This window comes from Diceros bicornis, unplaced genomic scaffold (genome assembly GCF_020826845.1).
Source record: "Diceros bicornis minor isolate mBicDic1 unplaced genomic scaffold, mDicBic1.mat.cur scaffold_108_ctg1, whole genome shotgun sequence".
In the NCBI taxonomy this organism is placed as follows: Eukaryota; Metazoa; Chordata; class Mammalia; order Perissodactyla; family Rhinocerotidae; genus Diceros; species Diceros bicornis.
Genome location: NW_026691022.1, coordinates 13,418 through 28,813, shown reverse-complemented (window position 1 = coordinate 28,813; position 15,396 = coordinate 13,418).

The following is a 15,396-nucleotide window of genomic DNA, read 5'->3' as shown; positions in this document are numbered from 1 at the left end:
GGCTTGGACCAGAGCAGGGGCACAAATTGAGACCTGTAGTAGATTCGGTAAAACAATACTAGATCATAATATTCCTTGTACATCTTTATTCTGGACCACAAACCTTGCTTTCTTATTTGAATCTGTTGTTCCTCTTTTACATTTCAGCCATAACTATAAGAAGTCTTCATCTTGTATGTGAAATATTTCATTATATCTCATGCCTATTATTAGAACTTCTAATTTTAATAAGTTCAGTGGGTTAATTAGAAGGATGCTATTAAATGTCTTTAAGCTCATTTTTTTTTACTTCCAATTTAACTTTTCTCAGTTCTGGATATTTCTGAGCAAGGCATTTAATCTTCATTGGCTCTGGTATAAATACTAGTTGACAGGAGACTTTCATTTCCCTTAAAGACTGCAGACAGTATTACCTGAAAAGAACCTCTGTGTAGCTGTCGCATGTGCAGCCTAGGCTTTCAGAAGCAGTTCTGATGCCTTAACTATTTTATTCTGTTTTATTATGATAATCATAAGAATGTCTGTTCAGTACTCAAATTCACTCTCATGCCTATAGATAAATTTGGCTTTCTGGTTCCTCAAAAACACTTTCTTTCTTTGCCAAACTAATGAAGTAGATGTTTTCTTTTAACTCTTTAAGTAGATATTATGTCTCAAATGGGTTAAACTATTTGAGAGCATTAGAACAAAGTGAACCAAATAAAACTGAGCCACGTGCAAAATTTACTTAAATCGTCAAAGATTAATAAACCTTTAAGAACTGTGAATAGATTTGAAACAAGAATAAAAGAGGGACATCGGTATAGGCTCATGTTGCAGGATTGCTATATAACAAATCTACTAAATTAGGAGAGGCTTATACCCTTTCTTGGATTGCAGCAATCTCACTTCCTGAACAGATGGTCTTCCACCATTTAATCGCTCTTTAACTCCCTACAATCTGCCTTCTGGGCACACTATCCACTAAAATCACTCAAAGGTCACCAATAACCTGGATCATGGAAGCCAGCAACAGAAGTGCTAGAAAGAGATTTACGAATCAAACCCAGCCAAATAATTTTATGGATTAGAGAACTACACTCCAGATACATTAGGAGACCTTCCCCAGATTACACTGCGGGTGAATCGTGCGAGGTCTGAAGACCAGCACCTGAATTTCTGCCAGTGCTGTGCTGTTCCTCCCGGCCAACAAGGTAGTCAAAAGCCTTCTTGAACCACCAACTCAAAGTCAAAATTCTCCACACTTTCACATCCACTGACACTGTTTTACCTTCTCACTAGACTCCTTTGTCCTGCCCTCCTTGAACATCCCTTTACTCCATCATCTGCATTACCCACACCCTGGCAAAGAACTAAGCCTCAACCCTGGCCTCCCAAGAACTTTCTGCTCATCGTTTCAAATTCTACCATAAGCCATGTTCAATAGCAACACAACCTTGTACCTTTTCTTTTCATTAACTACTGGGCACCTCGATTAACTACCAAGTCTGCATTGGAACTATCAAAATGCAAATATTAATAATAGCTAACATTTGTTGAGTGCTTAACTACAAACTAGGAGCTGTTTTAAGCTCTTTACCTGTATTAACTCATTTAATCCTCACAACTCTTGAGTATTATTCTGATTTTACATGCGAGGAAACTAAGGCATAACAGAGGTTAACCAACTTGCCCAAACTTGGATTCAAACCCCTATACTGTGCCTCCAGAGGCTGTGCTCTACACTGTTTTGCTAGGCAGAAGGTCTAGCAATATGAAATCTCTCCTATTTATATTCTTGAATATTAACACAGCATTTTCATATCATAGTGTTTTTTTTTCTGTGACTCGTCCTTTGATGTTAGAATGGCTTATTTATGTAAAAATTCTGTTGCATTCAACATCAATTTCAAGAAACAACATCAAATTTTCTCAAGTTGGTTTAAAAATGAAGAAAAGAAACCCAATTCCTGGCTGGTCTTATGCTACTGCCTGTTAAATATGTTAGTTTCAGACAGAATCCTGCAAACATTTAAAAAGGTATGAAGTGTGTTTTCCTATTTAACCACTAATCCTCTGTATTTTGATTAGTATAATACACATTTCAAAAGAAAGTCCATTTGCTCTACAACTCCAGAAACCTACCCCTGGTTGCTATAAATGGATGTCCTCTGTAAGGTCACCTTATCCCCAGTGGACAACTGCAATGTAGAATACAAAGAATCAGTGAAATGTACATGGTCTGCTGCTTACACTTTCTGCACCAGTCAAATCTCTTCCAGATATGAATGAGCAGCAAAGGCTGGAAACAAACACAGCCTTCAAGAAACCATTATCTGATGTTAACATGGCAGAGTCACTGCAGTGCGAACAACGAAAGTCTCATCGACAGATAATCAGTAGGTAGTCAGCACCAGAATTACTGAGGCAACAGAAAACGATGAACATCTACCGACAACAAGTTAGGGTGAAAGGAGAGGGAGAGTAAACACTCAAAGAAGCTTGCTAGCCTCCTGAAAGTGTTTTCCTTTGGACAAGGAAGAAGAAAATCCCTAATAAAATTACTAATTATTAGACTGTGGACTTGGTCTCATCCTAGTGCTAACAGGGAAGAAGAAAGAAGCTAACAGTTAGACCCTTTTAACATGATCAACCCCATGAGGTGACATCTCTGCATCTAATTCTTCAGATCATTTCCACAGCCCTCTCAGTGTGCTAAGGCACAGGTGCAACTATTTTTCTGTGATGTAATATTGAGCCAGCCTGTTCAGTTAATAAGCTATTTCCTTTGTTAATTCCTTCACACCATTACAAAAATCATTGCTTCCAAATGCTTGACATCCCCTCCCCCTTTCCTTCTTCAGGTAACACCTTCATATTGGTTATGCCACTTGACAACTGTGTGACCTTGGAAAAATTACTTAACCCTTCTGAGACTCACATTAGCTATTTGCAAAATGGGTATAATAATATATATTTCAGAAAAGTGTTAAAATCAGATATAATACATACAATACATATAAAATACCCATACCGTAGGAGCACAATCAATAGTGGCTATTCTTATTTCTCTCATTTCCTTTCTCTTGCCCTGACAAATACCAGACTAGGCTGATAGAACACAAAGAAGAACAAGACACATTCTCTACTGTGAGGAGCCTTGCCAGGCCACAACTACGACAGTGTGACAAGTGTTGTAACATGGAGTGCGTAAAGAGCTATAGGAAAGCAGGCTTAGTGGCACAGCTGCCAAACCCACACGACTTGTTTCCAGGGAGTTGTTTATAGGATGATTGGATAATATGGTCTTTTGTATAATTTATCTTCTCTAAATCAAATGTGACATAGGAAAGTGGGAGCAAGAAGAGCAGGCATTGTGACCCTATTTATAAGAATAAAGGACAGACTAATTAACAGGTTGGGGTTAATTATTTTCTTTCAAGTATTTATTTATCAGATAATATGAATAATTTTGGCATTTAATTTACTTGGTTTGCATCTACTTGGGGTCATCACAACTGTTTAATGAACATTTACTCTGCTTAAATCCCAGTGTTAGGTTTATCAGCCCAGATCTGTGGAGCATAGAGGGTAGCTGGAGAGCAAAACACTCACAGAAACAATGAGATAAGACTCAAGCAAAGGAGGTAAGGCTTAGGTTTCTAGTTCCAGAGAGCAAAGTGAGCACATGCACTCAATTCTCATTCCTCCTCAGACCCCACAGAAATGACCATAAAGATGTTAATAATAAATAAAAAAAACTAAAGCCACAGCAATGAAGAGAAAACATCAAATAAGATATTTCAGCACATTTCTAGTATAAGAGACGGCAAATGGAAGTGCACTAATGCATAAAGCAGAGCAGAGGAAGCCCATATATCCCAAACTATACCACTTAGAATATCACCAAAATGCTGCCACAGGTGTGGGAGTTGATCCACCAAATAGAGGGACCCCAGAGGGGCACCTGGTTTGCAGGCACAATGAAGGGCAGATGGGAGAGGTGGGGTGTGACACAGAACTGATGAAAGGCCACAGTGGCCAGCCTCATGCCCCACACAGAGAACTACAGTCAGCAATAAAACCAAGTTTTTCTCTTAATATACTGAACAAACTGACTGGCGCAAGTTAATGCTTCCAGTGTAGGCAAGAGCCTCCTCAAAGTTTCCCCTTCACATTCTGGCATTTGGCAAGAATGATGAGGGTCTGATCCCTGAGAGACAAAACTCCTAATCACATCTCCCTCACCTCTTGTTGAGGTGGTGTGGGGGCAGACCACTTAAGACACTGAGACACTTAAGTGAGACCACGTAAGATACAATCAGATCATCCATCACATTAATATGACTGGATAAATGAAGATCATCAGGTAGGTGACAAAATAACCAGCAGGAAGAAAGAGAAACATCACATTAATGAAACACAAAAATTACCTTGGATATTACATTTAGTGAAATAAGCTAGACACAGAAAGGTGAATATTGTATAATTTCACTTATATGAGGTACCTAAAATGGGCAAATTCATAGAGACAGAAGACAGAATAGAGGTTATCAAGAGCTGGAGGGTGGGGAGAAGGGGGAGTCATTGTTTAAGGGGTAGAGAGTTTTTTTTGGGAATGACGAAAAGGTTTTGGGTATAGACAGTGGTGATGGTTACACAACATTGTAAATGCATTTAATGCCAACGAACTGTACACTTATGAATGGTTAAAATGGTAAATATTATGTTACGTATATTTTGCCACAATAAAAAAAAAGAAAAAAAATTACTCTAGAGATTTAACAAATGGCACTTTGACAACTGGATATTCACATGCAAAGAACCAAGTTGGGTCCCTACCTCACACCATATACATAAATTAACTCAAAATGGATCAGAGACCTAAACATAAGAGCTAAACCTATAAAATTCTTAGAAGAAAATATCAGCATAAATCTTCATCACCCTGGATTAGGCAATGGTTTCTTAGATATGACAGAAAAACACAAGCAACCAAAGAAAAAATAGATAAATTAGACTTCATCAAAATGGAAAACTTCTGTGCTTCAAATGACACCATCAAGAAAGTGAAATGACAGTCTACCAAATGGCATAAAAAATTTGCAGATCATATAAGGAACTCATATTCAGAATACATAAAGAACTCTTACAATACAATAATAAAAAGACAAATAACCCAATTAAAAAATGACACTGTATCTTAACAGACATTTCTCCAAAGAATATAAATACAAATTGCCAATAAACACATGAAAAGATGCTCAACAACATTACTAACCAGGGAAGGCAAAAAAAAAAAAAAAACCCCACAATGATATACCACTTCTCACCCATTAGAATGGCTATAATCAAAAAGACAGATAATCACAAGTATGGACAAGAATGTAGAGAAATCGGAACCCTCGTACTTTGCTGGTAGGAATGCAAAATAATGCAGTCACTTTGGAAAACAGACTGGCAGTTCCTCAAAATGTTAAACATAGAGTTAGCATATGACTCAGCAATTCCATAATGTCCAAAAACTTGTACACAAAATTTCATAGCAGCAATATTCATAATGGCCAAAAGTGGAAACCACCCAAATGTCCATCACCTGATGAATGGATAAATAAAATATGGTGTACACATACAATGGAATGTTACTTTGCCCTAAAAAGGAATGAAGTACTGATACATGCTACAACACTGATGAATTTTGAAAACATTATGGGAGTAAAAAAAGCCAGTCACAAAATATCACATATATGAAACCATTTATATGCTATGTCCAGAATAGGAAAACCCACACAGACACAAAGTAGATTAGTAGTTGCCTCGGGCTAGGGTAGGGAGAGAGAGAAAGGTTGAGGAAAGTGGAGAGTGACTGTTAAAGGGTACAGGGTTTCTTTTGGGGGTGATGAAAATGTTCTAAAATTGATTGTGATGAATATACTAAAAATTATTGAATTGTACACCTTAAATTAGTGACTTGTATAGGATGTAAATTATATTTCAATAAAGCTTTTATTAAAAAAAGTTCAATAAATGATAGCTGTTATTGTTTCATACAATTACTCTGGAGAAAAAAGATGCTTCAAGAACAGAAGAAATCTTAACTCCAAATTTTACTTACAGAAAGACTTACAGAGATAAAGTATCTATTGAAAAAAGGGAAATGGGAACAAGATGCATAGACTCAGTTTTCCCTCCTGCTCTAATTACAATTTTTTACCCTGGAAATAATCAATGGATAACAATTAAAGGACTCTGAAAGCTGGAAAGAAGAAGGTAGACTGGACTGGCTAAGAACCTCAGGACTTGAAGAATGGCAATACAGTGCGATTCCTGAGATCCCACATATGCTGGGCTGAGCACCAGTGAAGCCTGCAGCCTGACACAACCAACAGGCATAGACAAAAAAATAAACAAACACAAAAACAATAAAAGTCTGTTCTCTCTGGCGAAAGGACTGGGAAACAGGAAGCACAACAGAGACCAAGTGGGGACCCCAACCCTAGTTCCTCAACTGAGGTACTTGTTGGCCAATTTGCCTTTAGCAGCAACTGCAAAGCCCTAATGGGCCCACCCAACCTCTGCTTCACAACCAGGGCACTGGTGGGCCAATACAACTGTAGCATCAGCAAAGAAGCCCCAGTGAGCTGTCCAGATCCCTGTTTGGCAAACCAGGCTTCAGTAGGCAGTCCAATTCACCTGCAGGAGCAGCAGTAAAGTTCCAAGAGCCAGCTCAACCCCTACTTCAGAACCAGGGCACCAGCAGGCAGTCTGATCCGCCAGCAGCAGCAGCTCCACAGCAGTGACAAGCCTACCCAGCCCCAGTGCCATACCTGGGAACCAGTGAGTGGGCCGATCCACCCACACCAGCTCAGGCTGGTGTCAGGCCAGAGAGAAATGGCGTATTACCTATAGAAGAACACAAATTTGAATCGACAAGGGGTTTTTCATCTGAAACTACAGAGGCCAGAGGAAGTGGTACAATAATTCTTAGCGCTGAAAGAAAACAACTGCCAATCAGGAGTCCTGTATATAACAAAAGTATCCTTCAGGAATGAAGGGGAAATAAAGACACTATCAGACAATGGAAAACTAATAAGTTTGTTAGCAGACCTACTTATAAATAATATCCAGAGAAAGCTATCTAAACAGAAAGAAAATGATAAAATGTGGTATATACATACAATGGAATGTTATTTGGCTGTGAAAAGGAATGAAGTACTAATATATGCTACCAGATTGATGAATTTTGAAAACATTATGCAAGTGAAAAAAGCCAGTCACAAAATACCACATATTATATGAAACTATTTTTCCAGAAAGCTGAGACATTCAGAAAGGAAAGAATAATGGAATGGTAAAAGTTGAGATAAGCAGAACAGACTCTCCTTTACCTCATGAGTTTCTTTAATCAAATTTTATGGTTGAAGCAAAAATTTTCACACAACCTGATGTGCTGCTCAATTAATGCAGAGGAAATACTTAAGAAAATTATGCTTAAAAAGTGAAAAAGGGAAAGAAAACTAAATGGAAGTAAAGTTTCTACACTTCACTTAAAGTGGTAAAATGTTGATACAGTAGAGTTTTGATAATCTAAGTATGTATATGGTAATTCCTAGAGCAACTACTAAGAAAATTTAAGAAAGCAATACACTAAAAAACATTATAAATAAATCATAATGGAATTCTAAGAAATGTCAAATAAGCCACAAGATATCCTTCAGTGGGTGAACGGTGAAACGATGGTATAGTCATACCATGAAATACTACTAAGCAATAAAAAGGAACAAACTTCATAACACGCAACAATTTGTATCAGTCTCATGGGAATTATGCTGAGTGAAAAAAACCAATTCCAAAAGGTTATATATCATATAGTTCCATTTATATAACATTCCTGACATGACAAAATTATAAAATGGAGAACAGATTAGTGGTTGTCTGGGGTTAAAACTGGGGGTGAGGGAGTGGGTGTGGTTAAAAAGGGGTAACACAAGGAAGCCTTATTATGATATGGTGATAGTACAATTAAGTATCTTGACTATGATGGAGGTTACAGAAAGCTACACATGTGATTAAAATGGTCAGAGCTCTACACACACACACATACACACACACACACACACACACACACACGAGTGTATGTATAACTGGTTAAATCTGAATACGCTTTATAGACTGTACCACTGTCAATTTTCTGGTTTTCTGTTGTACTATGTAATATAAGGCATTAACATTGTGGAGGCTGAGTGAAGGATTCACAGGCCCTCCCTGAACATTTCTTTGCAATTTCTTGTGGATCTGTATTTATTTCAAAATAAAAAGTTAAAAAAAGTTTTTATTAAATTAATACCTCAAAAATTTTTGACTCTCCAAATTTGTAGTAATTGTGACAATAATTTTAAATAAAAATTAGAAAGCTATGAAAATGAGAACAAGAATGAGCTATTAGATATTAAAATGTGACTTTGAAAAAAAATTCAACAGAAGAGCTGGAACAAAAAGTTAAGGAAGATTCCCTGAATGTAGAGCAAAAAAAACACAAAGAAATAGAAACCATATGAAAAAAAAGAAGAGATTCAGAGGATCACTCCTTTAGGTCTAAGATCTCACTAATAAGAGCACTAATAGAAAGAATAGAGAAAATAAAGAAAAGGAAATTATCAAAGATATAATTTAAGAAAATTTCCCACAACTGAAGAAAGTCACAAAATGAAAGGGGCAACCAAATGCCAAGCAAAATAAATGAAAATAAGATTCGTACAAAAACAGGTTCCCATGAAATTTTAGGACATCAAAAATAAGGACAAGTTCCCAAAAGGAGATGACCCCAAAAATGTAGTTTTATTACATCGTTTAAAGTTATAAAGGTGATAAATAAAAGAACTAAAAATAACTACTAAATATTGGGAGATTAAGATGGAAGGGAGGTTGGGGTATACAAGTGATCTTTCCAAAACAAAGAAACAACAGATACTGTGTAAAGGTAAAACATCAAGCACAGGAGTTACGTCTACATTATTCAGAAATTTGGAGACAGAGGTGAAAACAGATATAGATTTAAAAAAGGCTTTTCTAGAGATGGAGAAATGGTGGAATGGTTAATACTCCCAATGGATTGTAATGCAATTGCACTGTAATCTCATCTGTATTATTTCACGTTTTACAATATGCATTTATGTAACTTTTTTTTTTTGGTGAGGAAGATTGGCCCTGAGCTAACACCTCTTGCCAATCTTCCTCTTATTGCTTGAGGAAGCATGGCCCTGAGCTAACATCTGTGCCCATCTTCCTCTATTTTGTATGTGGGTCACTCCCACAGCATGGCTTGATGTGTGGTGTAGGTCTGTGCCCAGGAGCTGAACCTGTGAACCCAGGCCACCAAAGCGGAGCGTGCAAACTTAACTACTATGCCACCAGGCCGGCCCCTGCATTTATATAACTTTTATATGTAGTCAAAGAAAAAGGCACTGCATGGGGCTTGGATTTTTAGGAGTCTGACTCAAAAAGAGGCCAGGGTTTCAGGATGAAGGTTGCACTAAGTGTGGAGGTCTGGGAGTGGTTGAGGGCAGGGTGTGATTGTGATATTAGATCAACAATTCTGCTGAGACTCTAGCGAAGGAAGAGCAGGGAGAAATTTGGAGAAATTGCAGGACATAGGTGAAAAACAAGGAACTGAGGTGACCGTGTGGGGCCTCGAATGTCGGGATATGGAGTTTAGAATCTATCCTGTAGGCAGCAGAGAGTCAGGGAAGGTTTTAAGCAGAAAATAACATGAATGCACCCACGCTTTATAAGATCATGTGTTCTCAAGCACAGATGATAAACGGGAGGAGAGACTGGAGACAAAGAGATTATAGTAATCATCCCATTGAGCAGTAATAAAGTCTGAGTGGTACATGGCAGTGCGGATGAATATGAAGAGACAAATGTGGATGTTACAGCGAAGGCAAAGCCAATATGACAATCAACTGAATACAGAAGCTACTGGTGTGAGAAGAGACTACTGCAGTCCTTTCTTATCCAAGATAGGGACTGTGGAAAGAGGGGCAGGTTTGAAAAGAGAAGACAACAAATTTGGCATTAGAAATGTTGGGTTTTACTTCTTTTTAAATTTTTTAAACCACTGTATTGAGAAATATGCACATACAAAAAGCTGTGCATATTTAATGTATACAACTTGATGGGTTAGAAATAAGTATACAACCAGAAACATCGGGTTTTAAATACTAGATCTGTGGAGAGATGATCACCAGGTAGTTGGAAATTCAAGTTTAAATATTAGGAAAGAATCACAATTAGAGAACAGATTTAGAGATATTTGCATGAGAAGTCCACTATTTCCCATGACAGACCTTCCCCCCACACATCCCTTCAAGCATCCCTTCAAGCATCCTCAAGCCTTCAAGTTAAACACTGAGTACCTCCTACATAACAGGTGTTGTGGTACTAGGACAGGTCCTGAAGCTACAAAAATGAATAAAACGTAGTTTCTTATCTCTAGGAGTTTACATTCGAAGACCTCCAAAAGGTTTTTTTTTTTTTTGGTCAGAATCTCATAATACGTTCAAGTATATCTGCTATTGCTTACAATGCTTTGCTTTCTACTTCTCTAAACTTTACTTACAAAATGGGATTTGTTTTGTTCTCTAACTAACATCAAGAGGAAACAGCAATTTCTGACTAAAGAGTGAGTAGTGAGAAGGGTTACCCTAGATGATACCACACTTCTCCAACCTCAGTCTTACCCCCAGGTACAAAAGTATTCCCTTTTCCTGAAATGAATTTGCTACGGGTATTGTTAAGAAAATCAACAGTTCTCAATTTAGTCCTCAATGTTTTGGGTTTGCAATGTGCCAATAGCCCTATGCAAACTTGAAGGAATGGACCTTTCTACAGTTCTAGCACACTCCCTGCTTTCTGGATTCTGGAAACTTCCTTCTGCCATAACCCTTCTGTGAAGGAATGAGTTGATTCGGCAGGTCTGGGTTGTTCAAGCCCTGAACATTCCCAAGAAAGGCATGTTTTCAGGATGGGCCCTTGGCCGGCTTCTTGGAATGTTCTGTCAGATAAGAGTGTTTTGCATGCCTGAGGCCTTGGGCCACAGCGTACTAGTTTGTCCAGAGGGTTTCCCCTAACATTGTGGTTTATGGAGAACATCTGCTTTTTCTCTAAGGGGCTAGAGCTTGAATGACCGAGGTCAGTCATGCGGGTGCTGTACGCCCACAGGACTGACCCCCAGTGAAAAGCCTGGACACTCCAGCTTGAGAAAGCTTCCCTGCTTGGAAACGCTCTGCACGCTGTCACACGTGGCTGCTGCGTAACTGCGTCTCGCACGGCTCCACTGGGAGAGCACACTGGGCGGCTTGTGCCTGGTGTCCCCAGACTTGCCCCACGTGCCTCTGCTGATTTTACCCTGTACCCTTTCACTGTAATACACTCCAAGTGTAAGTACAACAGCTTCCGAGTCCCGTGAGTCCTTCTAGTGAATCTCTGAGGCTAAGGGTGGTCATGGGGACCCCGATACATCTTCCTTCAAAGTCTGGGATTTCTCTCGTTTTCAGGAATTGTCTGAAATTTACTCCTCTCTATTTACTTTTTCCAACACTTGGCAGACTTTAAAGCACCTGGTCAACCCCCACACATCAGCTAATTGCAAAGTCTGACCTGGTCAATCATGACCAAGAGGCCACTGACACCATTTCAAGCAGAGGACTACATCTGACCTCTATATTTCGCCAGTCCATGTCACCCAAGCCAGCAATGGACATGGGCATGCCAGTCTTGGCTACCACTTAAATGGCTGAGAAAGTGACAAGGGCACCTCACCATTTTATATCCTACCACAACAAAGCTGCCAGTAGGGTGGGGCATGACAGCTCCCAGCAATTTTCTGCTGCCAATCCTCCGCATCATCTCCCTCTCAGAAACCATACACAACTCTGCACAGACGTAATCTACCACATGGCTGCAGGAGACGAGCCTTTGTCCTTACCCTAGAGCAAGTCTCTTAGCTGCGATGTGGCTCCACCAGGGAGGCATGCCACAGACAATTTAATAGCAACATCAGAAAATGATTTCAACGTTAAAAAATACACGTAAAGCAAATTCTCTATAAAAGTCACTCTCACTCACTCTGATGTGCTTTCTTGAGTGAGAGAGAAAGAGCTGCAAGCATATTGGATGTCAAAAAATAAAAATAACCCACAGCCTTCCTTATAAGTAACAAGCATAAAAATTGTTTATATTGTTGATTTTGCTAGCCATGTGCTTTGATGTTCTCCGGTTCCTGCCCCCACACCTCAAATCTGTGACCTATTACTTTATTTTCTAAGAAAAGGATTTGAGATTTCATTGCCCTAGAGAAGTGGGTCACACATGTGAAATGCTATGTAAATGATAAACACTAGTCTTAAAATGGCTCCGAGTCACAGCACTGGGTAATATGAAGTTAAATGTATTCCCTATTTTATCATTTCTTCAATGATAAACTGCATGTCTCAAATCTGTACAGAATGTACACTTGTACTGCACTGACCCCAGTGGTAACTAAGATAAAGGCTAAATCCCCACCTTGTGTAGGAGCTAACAGGCCCGTGAAAAATTTCTATCACATATTAACATAGGGATTTTATGTTCTTGAGAAAATCTTAACATTTATTTACAAGTCTCCCAAATAGCTTCCCATCTATAAACCACAAGGAGTACTTAACATGTTTTGTTGAAGACCAGCAAAAGACTCAGAAATAGCGTGATAGAATGTAATGGAGCTGGTTGGCTCTCCTTTCTCTCATTAAAACAAACATTTATTTCTGTGTGTGTGTGTGTTTGTATATGTATGTTTTTTAAAATAAAAGGAGCATTTCAATTTTGTAGACATGTCTTCTATAAGTTCTGATGCTGTTCTTATTAAATAAATGTTAACTGCTTGGAATCCCAAGCACAGACTCAAGTTCATTCCCTTTCTCCTCAGGCAGTTTCCATAATCCACAGCATTTTCATTTTAACAGTCCTCATTACTGGTATCATTTAATACTTGAGAGTTTGTTCAAGTCTACATCAATCTTGCTGATCCTGCAAACACTTATGTTGTTGACACAACACAATCTGTATCCATAGCTACTAAATGTAAAAAACTGAGAACTATTCCTTCACCCGACACATCACCAAGTACTAAGAACAACTCTGTCAGTCACTTGTCCCGTCACGGAGACACAGCGCTGGAGAGACGTCAAGCACAGGGCCTTTCACCAGACCCCATTCCCTTCAATATGGTGCCGTCTCATCTATCTCCCTGCCTCCCATAGGTACTGCATCTTCTCAAAGACATTTGACACCTTAAGCTTACCCACTTTGAAGAGGAAAATGTTTACCTGGAAAACATCTTGTTAGACATATCTGGCTCATACTCCCTCACTAAAAAAGAGCCCTTTACCACAAGTAAATCTCAACTAACCAGAGACGGAGAATCTTCGCCCTCGGAAAAAGCAATAAAAACCCCTTCAGAATAAAATTTCTTCTTCAATTAAGCTTTAAATGTCTTTGAATGAGTCTAAATCAAGAAATAAAATCTCTCTTTACCTGATTGGAAAACCTCACGCTCACGTTACGTTGATTCTGTAGTGGGATATAGCACTGAACAGGATCAATGTCTTTAGGACTGATTAATTCATCAGCTGAAAAAAAAAGAAGGGAAATGACATTATCAAAAACGCATCTGTACAACACCATAAACCAACCAGACCTAATATATATCTATAGAACATTCCATTCAATAAGAGCAGAATATATATCCTTCTCAATGCAAATGGAACGTCTTCCATATGCTAGGCCATAGAACAAGTTTCAATAAATTTAAAAGGACTAAAATCATACAAAGTATGTTCTCTGACCACAATAGAATGAAATTAGAAATCAATAACAGGAAGAAGTTTTAGAAATTCACAAATACGTAGAAATTAAACAACGTAATCCTAAATAACCAATGGGTCAAAGAAGAACCAAAAGGGAAATTAGAAAATACTTTCTAATGTACTTTCTGATGAGATGATTAAAATAATGAAGACATAACATAACTTATGGGATATAGGTAAAGCAATGCTCAGAGGGAAATTTGTATCTGTAAATGCTTATATTAAAACAGAAGAAAAGCCTCAAACCAATAACCTATTCTTCCACGTTAAGAAAGCAGATGAAAAAGAGCAAACTAAGTCAAAATCAAGCAGAAGCAAGGAAATAATAAAGATTAGAGTGCAAATTAATGAAATAGAGTATAGAAAAACAATAAAGAATATAAATTAAACCAAAAGAAGATTCTTGAAAAGCTCAAAAGTTGACAAACCCTTAGCTAGACTGACCAAGAAAAAAAGAAAGAAGACAAATTACTAAATCAGGAATGAAAGAAGGAACATTACTACCATCTTTAAGGATTATAAGAGAATACTATGAACAGATGTACACCCAGAATTTAGATAACCCAGACGATATAGACAAATTCCTAGAAATACACATATTACCAAAACTGACTCAAGAAAAAACAGAAAATCTGAACAGATTTGTAACAAGTGACTGAAACTTCCCACCAAAAAAAAGCTCAGAACATATGGCTTCACTGCTGAAGTCTACCAAACAGTTAAAGAAGAACTAAAAGCAACCTTTCACCAACTTTTCCAAAAAATAGTAGGGAGAACACTTTCCAACTCATTCTAAGAGGCTGGTATTACCCAAATACCAAAACCAAAGACACCACAAGAAAAGAAAATTACAAACCCAAATCTCTTCTGAATATAGACACAAAAATCCTCAATGAAAATACTAGCAAACCAAAGCCAGTAACATTTTAGGATTACACACCATGACCAAGTGAGATTTATCCCACAAATGCAAGGATAGCTTAACATCCCAAATCAATACTTGCAATACACCATTTCAATAGAATAAAGGACAAAAAACTACATGATCATCTCAGTAGACACAGAAAACACATTTGACAAAATTCAACAACCTTTCTTAATAAAAAGCATTCAACAAACTAGGGATAGAAGGAAACTTCCTCAACCTGATAAAGGGCATCTATGAAAAACTGATGGCTAATATCATACTCATGATCAAAGAGTGAATGTCCCAAAGATTAGGAACAAGACAATGATGTTCGCTCTTGTCACTTCTATTCAACATTGTAATGGAGGTTCTAGCCAGAGAAATTAGGCAAGAAAAAGTAATAAAAGGCATCCAGATTGAAAAGAAGAAGTTACAGTAATTAAGACAATGTGGTACTGGCATGAAGATAAGACACACAGATCAACAGAATAGAATCGAGAGTCTAGAAATAAACCCTTACATTTACAGTCAATTGATTTTTGACAAGGGTGCCAAAACAATTCAAGAGGGAAAAGAATAAGTTTTTTTCCCCCACAAATTGTG